This window comes from Pseudorca crassidens, chromosome 1, assembly GCF_039906515.1.
Source record: "Pseudorca crassidens isolate mPseCra1 chromosome 1, mPseCra1.hap1, whole genome shotgun sequence".
NCBI classification, from domain to species: Eukaryota; Metazoa; Chordata; class Mammalia; order Artiodactyla; family Delphinidae; genus Pseudorca; species Pseudorca crassidens.
The window spans coordinates 137637583-137651096 of NC_090296.1; positions in this window are offsets into that span (position 1 = coordinate 137637583).

The following is a 13514-nucleotide window of genomic DNA, read 5'->3' on the forward strand; positions in this document are numbered from 1 at the left end:
TCAGCATTGTGGGGACCAGGTGGGAATGAATGTTAATTCCATACAGATGCCTACAATGAGAGTTAAAGAAATATGCTAATCATGGTGGTATGGAAGCATCCAGAAGGTTGGGACTTCTAACCTCTGACTACGGGAGGAAAAGACTCCCTTTCTATTATTTCATAAGAGGTTGAAGTGGGAAATTTTCCAAGGTTAACAGCACAACAATTAGACTCCAGGGAGGCATCTGTTTGAAGGTTCTCAGAGCCACATAAACAAACATAACCCAAACCTAGCACTTCCAGAGCATGTTTACAGAATGTCAACACAAATTCCTTGCAGAAAAAGGTCAGCAAAAATGTTTGGAAAATGCTGGATTAGGCAAAGTGAGGCAGATTTCTTTCACTGCTAGACTTAAAGTTTTTAATATGCTCGTGTGCCAAGTAAGTTTCTTAACAATGTATTAATTATGCAAGATTTTTAAATTTATTGGCTGAGAGGACCCATTTTTTCTTAGGAGCACCTTGAAGGGTTCTTGTTCCCCTGGACAGTGCTAAGCGACCAGGGCAGGACTAGGATGTGGCAAGGGAGCCATCAGCCTTTGAACACCTGAGACTGAGTACCTCCTGAAATTGTGCACCTATAGGAGCCTCACAGCCTCAGGCTGGTCCTCACCCTGGCTCTGAACTGTGGGCCGTGGTGCAGGTGGCCAGGGAGAAGATGCTGGGTTTATGCACAGAGCCATACCACAGTGTGCCTGCTGCAACCGGTTGGATACTCAAGAATTTTCCAAATGAATGAATTGAAAATAAAGGGAAGAAGTGTTGGGCTTCCCTCGTGGCGCAGTGGTTGAGAGTCTGCCTGCCGATGCAGGGGACATGGGTTCGTGCCCCGGTCTGGGAGGATCCCACATGCCGCGGAGCGGCTGGGCCCGTGAGCCATGGCTGCTGAGCCTGCGCGTCCGGAGACTGTGCTCCGCAACAGGAGAGGCCACAACAGTGAGAGGCTTGCGTACCGCAAAAAAAAAAAAAAAAAAAAAGGGAAGAAGTGTTATCCTTGAACACCAGCATCAGGGAGCAAGTTGGCAATCTGATATCAACAGTTATTTTGTGACAGCCCTTTCCATTCACACTCCGTATGGTGTGTATATGCATATGTGCTCTCACACACACACACGCACGCAAACACATACACACACAGAGCAATCGAAATATCAAATTACAGTCTTGCCCTGGTCCAGCATGGAACCATACCTAACACAACCATACCTAACAGAGTGTCTTAGCCCCTACAGGGCTCATGAAGCGTAGAAGGACTTGAGGAACTATTAGAATTCTGGGTTCAAGTTGGGAGGCAGTTGCCTCCATCCACAGCACATGCCCTTGGAATCTACTTCTCCATCAGCAGAAGGTGAGTCTTCCACAGGGTGCTGCTTTAATACCAGCAGTCTCTGTATTGGGGAGAAGCCCCTTCCTCCACAGTTCTCTATCCCTCTTAACCTTTATGACCTATCCACTCTTTTTTTCCTCCACCTCTGGTGGAAATACCTCCTAGTGACTTAAACTTCACAGCCTAATCCAAGGTGTAAAAATGACACTCCAGGACTTCCCTGGTGGCACAGTGGTTAAGAATCTGCCTGCCAATGCAGGGGACATGGGTTCAAGCCCTGGTCCAGGAAGATCTCACATGCTGCGGGGCAACTAAGCCCGTGTGCCACAACTACTGAGCCTGTGCTCTAGAGCCCCAAGCCACAACTACTGAGCCTGAATGCCACAACTACTGCAGCCTCATGCCTAGAGCCTGTGCTCCGCAACAAAGAGAAGCCACCACAATGAGAAGCCCTCGCACTGCAACGAAGAGTAGCCCCTGCTCGACGCAACTGAAGAAAGCCCGTGCACAGCCACGAAGACTCAAAGCAGCCAAAAAGTCAATTAATTAATTAATTAAAAAAAATGACACTCCATGTTTACTCTGCCAAGGTTGCAAGTTCCCTCTGTTCCCCAATATTTCATCCCTCCACTCCCTTTGGCTTTCCCTCTCCCCTCAAAACTCATTAGCTGAATTGACTTGTCTTACCATTCCTGAGGACCCTATCACACATTTCCAAGTTGATGTTGTAAGTAGCAGAAGAGTTGAATATGTGTGTATACACAATATATACTTTTCCTATTTGAAATACATATGTGGTCAGTGTGTAGATGTGCATTCTTGGAAAGTTGTAATTGACTCTTTCTGTCCTGGTCAGAGTGTTATATTGTCAGGGCACCATAAAAGGTCGCCTGATTCTCTATTCTAAGTACCATATTGGGAACGGGACTCTTTAAGGTGTCATGGGTAGTTGAGAAAAAAAAATCTTGTCTCCTTTCTGGAGATGGTTATTGGAGTATTTATGGTCATTCCTAATCCTATGACACCAGCTGTGACAAACCAAATGGGGAGTGTGCTCTCTGTACACTGAGTGGCAGCAATCAGGCTGAGAGCCCTCAAATTCCATGCAAATAGATTAAATAAAACCCTTGCATATAGTGAAACACACTCAATGGGATGCTATCATGAAGCCCAAAAGACTCAGCAGAAACAAACTCAAAAGATTCAGCAGCAACAAATTCAAAGGAGAAATCCTGGCTAGTCAAAAGGACCCTAGATGTGTTCCCAGGATAAAAATAATGGGAAAAAAGAATTTTATTCAATTAATTCAGTGGTAACAGCACTGGGATGGAAATTTTGTCTTTCTTTTTGCTATTTAAGGGAATCAGAAGTAAGCAATACCCAAGATGCTGGAGGGAAAGGAGACCCGTGATCGAGACTAGGAGCTTCTAAATCGACCTCATTAAACTGAATTGAAAATGTCTCCCACAGATTCCTAAGGGAGGAGTCTTGGTTTAGGTGCAGTCCTCACTGGATACAGCCCAAAGAACTTAGCTGTACTTCTGAGAAATGAATAGATTTGACATTTGATGCTATATACTAGTATTGGTTCTGGTTCGTTCTGGCCAATGTCTTTATTGCATGCTTAATAGAAATGGCTAAAATATAAATATTACTCAGTTGACTCTTCAAGCATGCAAATTTAACTCATAAAAGGAGTTACACTGTAGGAACAGAAGATTACTTAGCTGGGAATCTAAATATTAGGATCATTTATACAGAGAAAGCATGATGGTGGTAGAATCCAACCTCCTAGTCTGTGATGTCCAAATCTCTTAACTATAATATGAACTGGGAAAATTAGGGCTACTTTATGTTGTGAACATTTCATAAATTTTCTGTTTCAAAACAAAGATATAGCAAAAGAAAACAGATGTTGCTGAGAAAACTTTTCAAAAGCTATCATTTACTCCTTCAGCTTCTGTAGATGAAACCGCCACATCAGTTGTACATGAACAAAGTTTTTTTTTTAAATTGCAGAGTGATCCATTTGTCATATTTAAGACAATGTATTCACTTTATAAATTCTGATTGAAAATTGCTAGTTTTATATTAGTTTATGTAGCTAAATATTTAACTTTATGCAATATGTTATCTTTCAATTTTCAGAACTATCAATTAATGACAATGATAACAGGTCTCTAATATATTCTTTGGTTAACTTAAATAATGTATTTATGTTCAACAAACATTTTAAAGGTACAAATACTTTAAATCTCATAAAGCTTTTACTGTATTTTATACACCATATTCTAGACTATTCTTTGCATGACAAAAATCATCCCCATTTTTTTCACCCTGTTCTTTTGTGGAGCTTGTATATCTAAACTCTATAAATATCATTAATTTGGCAAAGGTTAGGGTCTGTGACTTTTTCAGAGTTTCCCTCAGACCCCACAGAAAACAGATTGCACATTCAAATTGAATGATTTTCAGAGAGCTTAATAAAGAGATGCCTTGTGAAGATACAGGCAAGATGTAGGAAAACATCAAAAGATAGGACAGCATCCTAGGGCAGGTCCACCTCTACACCTGAAGTGGCAAGTGGGGCATACAGTCATGGGATGTGGGGAGAGGCAAAGTGGGCTCAAGGGATGAGCTGTACAGTCTAAAGTTGCAGCAAGCCCATGAAAGGCAGAGAGCCAAGTGACTAAATGCCTAGTCTTCATTCTCCTTGGTCCCTCGAGTGACCAGCTAATGTGCCCCACTGGCAAATTCAATGGTAAGCCAATGTTGATCCAGACCATAGAGGTCAGCCTCCCATCTCTTATCACAGGTTGGGGTTATCCAGGATAAAAACAAAGCTATCTTGAACATCACAAAAATATTCTTCTGTATCTGATCTTGAACATTTTGTTGCTACATACTTAATCTAAACATTGTTTGAGATTGCTTGAAGGGTAGACATTTCATCCATGTTCCCCAATCACTAGCCTTTATCCGTGTATGTGAATTGAAATCTCATGGTGAACTTTACCAAACCTCCACTCTGGACCTGTTAAATCAGAGTCTCTGGTTTGGGTCCTAGGTGTTTGGCTCTCTTGGGGAGTTCTGATATACATTTCAGTCAAGAACCATTGAATTCGACCTTCTATATATACTTGGATTAATTTTGTCCATAACAGAGATCCATTTATGGATACAGTATTTTTGATATCTCCCCTTCCCCTTCATTTCTTGCCCATCACTCCTCTTCTTCTTCAAAAATAAAAAAATAAAAATAAAAAAGAATTGCTTTTACTGTATTGTGTTTTGGTACTTGATGGAGATGATAAGAAATAGTCTTATGAAAAACTTTTGTTTGGATATACTATAAAGATATTGAAGACATTGCTCATAGTATCTTCTTTAAATAACCCATGAAAGAAATGCCTCTTTATCTCATTTCTAAGAATAACTAGATTTTTCTTGAGCTTCTATTTTATTTTTGTCATATAATGACAAAGTAATGAGATAGTAATGATTCTCTGAGTCATAGTAATGGTTACACACAATTTTTTGTTATTTTTATTGTAGTAAAAATTCATAGAACTAAGTTTTGGCCCACCTTAGTTGTACCTATCTGCAATTTTCTAAACATTTTTATTACATTAATTCCATTGAAATATAACCAATGTTATCTTTAGCTGGTATATTGCATGTATGTCTCAAGTACACCTTAAGTTCTATTCAATTTAATTAATTTAATGTAATCAATTGAAATATTGAAAAATAGCAACTTTGAATGAAGAGAGGGCAGAAATCCTATGTTTTCCATTCTTTTTAAGGTTGGTTTGCATACACCAACCTTGAATTTTCAAGAATGATTTAAATTTCTCTCTTTGTGTTTCTCTATTTATATTCTATGATGCTCTAATAATATTCCTGATGTATACAGTTAGAATTTACAAAGTACCATTCTATCTGTTATTGCATTTGACCTCCACAAAATTCTGAAATAAGTTGGGTAGCTCATTATTTTGATGATACAGAAAAAATATGTTAAAATGTCTACCTAGAGTATTAGGGAATGTTAATTTTCTTATTTTACTGTTACAGATATGAAATTTCAATTCTTTCCATTCTACTACTATCAACCAGACTTAATGACAAGGGGCAGAAATCACCCTCAATTTTCATGCTGTTCTATTTTTCCTTTTGATCCTACACAATGTTGGTTGCAAATATTTTAACATAATGAATTATTAAAGCAGGAAAGGCCAAGGCCCTTCTGGGTTGTGCGCAGATTCATCATCAAAGCTTTTTCAGGGTAGGTAGAAAACCATGTTAATATATTTCTTACAATCTCCTACTGCCCAAAGGAAGTCATTTGAATAGATACTTGATATGTCAATTCTTAAGCACAACAATTTTGGACAAATGTTTCTGATTTAAAGGCCAAATCTCTTCTAAGTTGAAGTCACTCTAACTTCAATCTTACAAATAAAATGTCAACTAGCAAAAGAGTACACAAAATATTTTATAATCTATATAACTGAAATACTGACCCAAGAGTCTTAGAGCTAATGCACTGTGCATTAGTAGAAGAATAGGTAATAATTCAAAGAAAGGGAGCTAGTTAATTTTCAGTGAGTTTATTTCTTGGCAGGAAAACTGCTGATAGTAGTTTTTGCAGGTGACCTCCTTCATGCTTGCCTTCTGCCTCTCCATTAGACAAGTCCAAGACAGCACATGGCATTGGTCAAAGTGACTAAATGAGCTCTTGTTTACGGGTAATGATCCATTATATTGATGACTTCCTCTGGCTGGTGCTACATGCTCCTTTGCAGGTATCATTGAATTTTGATCACTGTTATCTCAGTGGGATTGATTAAGTCACCTTACGCGAGGAAGATGCTAAGATGAATCAAATTAGAAGCACAATAAGATATCAGGTGTTCAGATTAAGATGAGAAAGTCTGGCAGAGTTAGTCAATATGTCAATTATAAATGTATTGAAAGAGGAATTTATTGTTATGGAAGAATGGAATCTATTTGTCCCTTTAATCAAAAAGAGATTCCACTAAATATGTTTTAATAAACTATTTTAAAAATTAGAGTCAATATTGTTGTTAGAAAAGACATAGAGCTCTTAAAATACTTGAAAATGTTTAAACTCCTAAAGAATTAGATATCATATATTTATTTATTTACTTACTTTTAAAAAGTCCAGAAGTACACTGAATTTAGAGCCTGACTACTCAGAGTGGTCCACAGAACAACGGCATCAATCTCACCTGACAGTTTGTCAGAAATGTTGACTTGAGTCTCACACTAGATTATGGAATTATTCTTTCTTCTTCCTCTTCTTTTTACTTTCTGTTTTTCAGGTTGGTAATCTCTATTGCTCTGTCTTCAAGTTTGATGATTATTTCTTCTATCATCTCAAGACTGCTATTGAGATCCTATAGTGAATTTTTATTTCAGTTATTTTACTTTTCAACTCCAGAATTTTTATTTGGTTGTTTTGGTTTTTTAAAAAATAATTTCTATCTCTTTATAGATATTCTCTATTTGATGAGTAATTTTCATTTCACTTTCCTTTAATTCTTTAAAAGTGATTTCCTTTTAGTTCTTTAAACATATTTATAACAGCTGCCTTGAAATATTTGTCTGATAAGTCTAACATTTGGGTGGTCTCAGATGAGCCACAGTTGTTGCCTGTTTCTTTGTCTATCTTGTAATTTTTTTTTGTTGGAAACTGGGCATTTTATATAATTAATTGTAGCAACTCTGGATTTTTATCCCTCCCCCCACCCCCCCCCCTTGCAACTTGCTGGGAATGGTTGCTGTTTGTTTATTTCTTTTAGGACTTGCCTGGACTAATCTGTGTAGTCTGTTCATCTGCAGTGTGTGGCCTTTGAAGTCTCTGATAAATATTTCTTTTATTCTACTTTTTATTTTCAATACTGGCTTTTTTAGGAGTTGTACCTGTGTCAGCATATTTTAGTGGTCATCAGTGATTGGACAGAGACTGTGCTCTAATACCTGGAGCCAGTAAGTCTCCACCTTTTTCTGTTAGATTTGATTGTAGCTTGGTGTATTAGTCATCTATTGCTGTGTAACAATTTAAACATAAAGTTAAGCAGCTTAAAACAACACACATTTATTATCTCAGATTCTGTGGGTCAGGAGTTTGGACATTTCTGCTTCAGGGGCTCACAAGAATGTAATCAAAGTGTTGGCTAGGGCTGTGGTCTCATCTCAAGACTAAACTGGGAAAAAACACACTTTGAATTTGATGTGCTTATTGGCAGAATTCACTGATTTGTGGGTTATTGCACTGAGGGCCTCAGTTTCTTGCTGACTGTGAGCTGGAGGCTGCCCTCTGTTCTTTGTCACACTGGGCAGTGCACACCATAGCAGCTTGCTTCATCAAAGCCATCAAGGGAAAGAGTTTACTAGCAAAATAGACATCACAATGTGATGTAACATAACAAGGAAGTGACATTCTGTCGCCTTTTTCATATTCTATTTCTTAGAAGCAATACACACATCCTGCCCACACTCAAAAGAAGAGATTACACAAGGGTGTGAGTACCAGGAGGTGGGGATAATTGAGGTCATCTTGGGGAATGTTTTCAAAGTTCAGGAAGTTTACAAGTGTGCTTTGGTTTACACTTTCTGAATTTGTAAGACTTTATGTTCAGCCAGGGATGAGTAGCTCACTAGAGCCTCTCTGGCTTCTCTTAAGCAGGCACAGCCTTGCACATGTGCAAAGATCTCCAGATGATCAGGTGTAAGTAGAACCTTAGCAAGGCTCTTTTTGGCTGTCTCATTTCCCTGAATCTCCCTGTTGCATTTCTGGCTGGTGTGCTGTTTTGTTGATTGTTCTAACCAGTATAGACCTCAGGCTCATGTTATCCTCCCCCTGATTGTTTAGTACTGATATCTTTATTGTTTTGAACTATAGGGTTGTCCTTTTTTTTTTTTTTTTTTTTTTAGTGTATTAGTTATCTATTGCTGTGTAACAATTTTTCTTAACCCCTGCCATGTGGCATGTGGGATCTTAGTTCCCTGACCAGGGATTGAACCTGTGCCCCCTGCAGTGGAAGCACAATCTTAACCACTGGACCACGAGGGAAGTCCCAACTATAGGGTTTTCTACTCTCTGATCCAAATACTTCCAGTCCCCCTCTGATGGGAGGAGAGATTCTAGTCTACTGTTATCTACTATGATCTGTCCCACCTGCCTGGTTAGAACTTCTGCTCCATAGTGTTGGTGGCTGAGAGTGCAGAAATGGGACTTGACTAAAATGCCACAAATTTCCACTGTTCTTACCATTACACAGTAGACATTCTTAAATAAATGTTTCTCAAATTTGTGTATGTCCATTGGTCAATATCTGGAGTCTTTAATAATTTTTAACAACGTTGTCTTTTTTAAAAATATTTAATTAATTAATTTAAAATTTTTGGGGCTGTGTCGGGTCTTAGTTGCCTCACGCAGGCTTCTCTCTAATGGTGGTGTGCGGGTTTTCTCTTCTCTAGTTGTGGCGCTCAGATTCCAGGGCATGTGGGCTCAGTAGTTGTGGCGTGCAGGCTTAGCTGTCCCGTAGCATACGGGAACCTAGTTCCCCCACCAAGGATTGAAACCCGTCCCCTGCATTGGAAGGCAGATTCTTTACCACTGGACCACCAGGGAAGTTCCCAACTTTGTCCTGTTTTATCATCACTTTTTGGAAGAGAAAATTTGTTAAGCCCCTCACTCTGCCATTCTGGAAGTCCTGTCTTCCAAACCTACAGAATCAGAAACTACATTTTAACAGAGTTCCATGTGATTTGCACGTACAATAAAGTTTGAGAGAAGTGGTCTAGGTCATTTCCAGAATGCTAAATCAGAAGGATGCAAATATGTACTGATACTTGAGATTATCAATTTGAGTGTTTTAGTACTACCTACTGTGGGGTTAAGAAAAATTGAAAACACAGCTACTTGTTTCTAGAATATGAGATAGAAAAGAGTAACTACTTTGTTCATATATTAGGAAAAATGTACTACGAATACACCTATCCCAAATATATTTAGTTTTGAAATTGGCCAGGGTGGGAGAATTTACACCATGGAAATTGGTAAATTCTACAAATGCTTCAATTTCTTTTTCCTTGAAAGTCAGTTTTAAACATTTCCCAACATACCACTGCATGTTTGATTCCCTGCAAAGCTTCCCATGATATTTAAAAAATCCACAGTACTTCATTAAAATGTTTAGATAAAGTTTCTTTGTTTGGTTCTCTTAGCATCTTTGGTTTTCAGTTAGAGTTCCAGCAGTCTATATAAAAGAGTCTCTGAGATAGTAATCTGATGGGGTTATGGTAGCGGAACAGTCTCAGACTTGTACTGAAGCACTGTTTACATAGCATTTTATCTGATTTTGAGGAAACATTCATTGTTCGTATCAAACATTAATATTCTAGAAATGTACATGAAGCAGATTTGCACGTGCTCACAGTTTCCTTTCAAGGACATGGCCACTCCTATAACTTGTAAGAGGATCTGGAAAGGAATACAATCCTGGCTCCTTACACCATTAGACGAAAGGACAAAGATGTTTCAAAGTGAGTGAATCATGCGATGCCTGCCATTGTTTTTACCCTCACAGTCTACACTAGGTACCATAAATCTTGCTTCCACTTAGGGACAAATTGTGCCATATACAAATTCCTGAATAAAGACATGCATGTCTGATGAGTACAGATTTGTTCTTTGTTCTGTTGAACCTTTAAAAAGGCCCTTTTTTTTTTTCAGAAAACATGTAGAGCGCCTGAAAGACTCCTTTCAACTCTTATTTATGTGCAAATAAATACAATTATTTCTAAAAGATGAAAGCGAAGAGTGTTAATCATGAGGTGGTGGTGGGAGCATAAAATTCAGACTTTAACATGAAGGGAGTTAGGATAATTTGATCCTGGGAAGTCTGGTGCAAAAAAGACTGAATAATGCTATTAACTATATGTAATGAAGGTATAAACTAAATTTTAGTGAGTGATGCAATTTGGTCCATAGCATCTGGTGATGGTTATTTCTTCTAACACCAGTACCACCTCTTACCATGGTGATTTTCATGGATACCATGATGAGTAAAATAAACAAAATCATTTTTTGTTGTTGGCTTCAGGTTCTATTATGTGCATGACCTTTCTACTAACTACCTAAAAGTAATAGCTTCAGTGGCTTTGCTTATCTACCTTATACTATTAAATGAATTCAATCAATGATGATTAAAAATAGCAATAATACCTATAAGCGTAGTTATCTCAGCTTTATTTATAATAATTGAGAATTTCAAATGACCTACAACAGTGTCGCCAAACAAGAGGTTAGTTAGCTAAATTATATCACAACACTGTAATGCAATGCATCCTTAAAAAATAGTGATATAGAAGATCATGCAATAATGTGAAAAGATGTTCACAATATATACTGCTGGGTAAAAATGAGTTAGGATATGGCATATCCCTGTCAGGATGATTATAAAAAGATAAGAGACAGCCAGAGAATAAGACACTAGAAGGATAAATACCAAAATGCTAAATTACCTCTATGGGTTGGGATTATGAGTAAGTTATGGTTTATTTGTTGGCTTATATTTACCTGTTTTATTAATTTCTAGATGGACACATTTCATTTTAAAGAAGAGAAACAAGTTACGGAAAAAAGGAGAGCCCGCCATTTACACGTGCATCATAAAATGAACTGGTTGTTTTATTCATGGGGTTTCTTTCTTTTTTAAAAAAAATTGTAAATTTTTGGCTGCGTTAGGCCTTCGTTGCTGCGCATGGACTTTCTCTAGTTGTGGTGAGCGGGGGCTTTTCTTGTTGCAAAGCATGGGTGCTGGGCGTGTGGACTTCAGTAGTTGTGGCTCGTGGGCTCTAGAGCACAGTCTCAGTAGTTGTAGTGTAAGGGCTTAGTTGCTCCACAACATGTGGGATTTTCCCAGACCAGGGACCGAACCTGTATCCCCTGCATTGGCAGGCGGATTCTTAACCACTCCACTGCATCATCAGGGAAGTCTTTCTTTTTAAAAAAAATTTTATTGTGGTTGATTTACAACATTGTTAATGTGTTAATTTCTGCGGTACAGCAATGTGACTCAGTTTTATATTGATATATATAGATATATATTCTTTTCCATTATGGTTTATCATAGGATATTGAATATAGTTCTCTGTGCTATACAGTAGAACCTTGTTGTTTATCCATCCCGTATATAATGGTTTGCATCTGTTAATCCCAATCTCCCAATCCTTCCCTCCCATTCATGGGATTTCTAATCTTACAAGAACCCAGCAAGGTAGACACTCTCATCCTAACGTTATAGGTGAGAAAAAGAGCCCCAGGAAAGCTTTGTGACTTGTCTCAAGGTATGTGGATGGTGGGTGCTGGAGCTGCCAACCCCAGGCTCTCTCCCTCATGCCCCTTTGGAGTTCCCGTGTGTGCTTTTAATGGCTTCCCTCTTTCATCCCTTTTCATCACATAGATGGCATCATCTTCTCCTTCCCTCAGTCTTTTGTAGCCCCTTCCTATTGACTCTCTCACCACTCAGCAAATATTCACTGAACACTAGCTAACCTATATATGCAAGAGATGGAGTTATGTGCCAGTGATATGGAGATAAATTACACATAAACCCAAGCCTCAGTGGGGTCACAGCATAAACTGATAGGTAAACACAGCTTGCTTTGCCAAGTGCTCAGGGGTGGACCGAAGACTTTGGTACAGGGGAAGGGGTTGGGTGTGTGCCATGAAGTAGGAATCAGATGACTTTATCAGAATTTTGCCTAAAATAAAAGGGAACACATGCTGGGGTCCTCCTAGGCCAGAGTAGGGATAATGGAGTATCTAGGTATCCATCTGAGAGACAACGTTTTAGTAACTTTGGCATCTTGAAATTACTGGGCACTACTGTAGTTTTGTTGTGTGGTCTTCCTGTTGAATTTTGCCTTCTTTTGGGCAAATATGGGTTTTCATCATAGCCTAACCCCACCAAATTAAAGGGAATTAAATGTGTGGATAAAAATGATTCCTGAAGGGAATTTGTGAATTCTTACATTTAGAAATAAGTACTTTTTATTATAAAGTTAGTAAAAGAAAATAAGAGAACTTAAAAAATTTTAAAGTCAGAATTATTTCTTGTACCCCAAAACACAAACTTAATCCTTTATAAGTCTTATGAAATATAATACCGTCTGTCTTCCAGACTTTATTTTAAAAATAACAATGATTTCCTTTTTGATAATTTAATTTGCATTTCCTCACAATAGTTACTTCTTTCCAGTCTTTAATTTTCTGATCGGGTTAACATAATGAATCCCTGATATGTTCACTCTGTTTTCCACAGTTTGAGTTGACTGCTTGGAATGCCTGGGAAATGCTCCTTTTTTTTGTTGTTTGTTTTTCTGTGAAACTCACATTGAAGAAAACGCAAATCTCGCTATGAAAGGGAAGATAAGGGCTCCATACCTCCCCCATTTAATCCTCTCATCTTAATGCCCTATGTAGATTATTATTCAAAGATATTAATAGATTTGATGATTGTTGAATCATCTGGTTGGCATTTAAAATAACACTGTTGAGGAATTGTTAATGTTCAATCAATACGTATTGATTAAGGTCTCAGAAATGCCAAGCTTTCAGCTTAAGAAGTCAATCTTTGTTGCAAAAGTTGAGGAAAGTCCAATTTATTTAGAATAACAATTAAAAAAATTTTTTTCAGTATAACATATTTTAGGAAACTGGTATAACTACATAACAAGCAGTGTTCTGTGCTTTAAAAATCTCTAACTTATATTCTTCTTATTTTCATCATTTTCCTTTGGTTTCTTAAAATAAATGTGAAAGTGTTCCTTCACAGGAATTTGAGATATGTTTAACTTGAGCTATTTTTCTTACAACGGAAAATGGCCATTTTCCTTCATTTAGTGTTCATAGTGTATAAACAGTTTCCTGAATTGATGTCCCTCAAAACATTACATATGAGAGAAGCTGAAAGAACACTCTTTGCTATAATATCAGAGGAACTGGGTGCTTACATTTGAAATGCATGATTCTAGTGTTACTATGGCCATGGTGAGGAGGGAAGCATGACAGTAGAGAGTGCAGGTACTGAAGTCCCACTTGGGTTCAA